General features: G+C 59.5%; 1 protein-coding gene across 2 annotated transcripts in view; it reads left to right on the top strand.

Moving 5' to 3' along the window:
- Positions 1-822, top strand: part of PVALB (parvalbumin) — a 16,300-nt gene that overhangs the window by 939 nt on the left and 14,539 nt on the right. The window lies entirely within an intron of this gene.

The following is an 822-nucleotide window of genomic DNA, read 5'->3' as shown; positions in this document are numbered from 1 at the left end:
GCCCCTCTCTGGGGCTCAGAGCCCGCCCCCCCCCGCCCCAAACAGCTCCCCCCAACCACCACCACCCACCCGCGAGCGGGGTGACCTTCCCGCAGCTGGCGCTCCTCTCTGCCGAACCCTGCGCAAAGCATCCTCAGCGCTTACAACTTCCAGCCTCCCTAGGCGGCCAAGGGAGGGGAGCAGGCAGGCATCCCTGCCTCTCTGAGCTGCCCTGGGCTTGAGTGCTTAGCTGCTACCTGCTTCCTCTCTCCCCTCACGCAGGTGGGGAAACTGAGGCTGGGAGAGGGCCAGAAACTTGCCCAAGGTCACCTAGCATGGCAGAAGTGGGATTAGAACAAAGGTCACCTTCAGGTCTCGGTCCCCTACCTAGTGTCAGAGGTGGACAGAGCAACGTGACCCTCAGCAGGACCCCTCCTTGCCATGCACCCAAATTACTCTAACATTGTACCCTGTCCAGAGTTCCTGAAAGGGAGTGCGGGACACAGAAAATTGGGGAGGGGTTCTCCCATTTCCTTTCTGCTTGGCGTCCCCTCCTCAGGGTATAAAGAAGCTCGGGGAGGCCACCTTCCTGGGGTCCTGGGATAACCCCACCACTTTTCCTTGACCCACTTTGCTCCCTCTGAGAAGGAACCTAACTGGGGCTGGGGGAGCCTTCTAACATCCCCCCTACTTCCCGCTGGAATGGATATCTACAGCAAAGCCACGATTTCTGGGGCCTCCCCCCTCCTCCTCCCGCAGTGTGACCTTGAGAAAAACTTGTCCTCTCTCTGTCGATTTTCTGGCAACACCATCTGTGGCCGAGAAAAAAGGCTGACTGCCCTC

Source organism: Crocuta crocuta, unplaced genomic scaffold, assembly GCF_008692635.1.
Source record: "Crocuta crocuta isolate KB4526 unplaced genomic scaffold, BGI_CrCroc_1.0 scaffold193, whole genome shotgun sequence".
In the NCBI taxonomy this organism is placed as follows: Eukaryota; Metazoa; Chordata; class Mammalia; order Carnivora; family Hyaenidae; genus Crocuta; species Crocuta crocuta.
The sequence above is the reverse complement of the archived record's forward strand: the minus strand, read 5'-3'. Positions and strand labels throughout refer to the sequence as shown.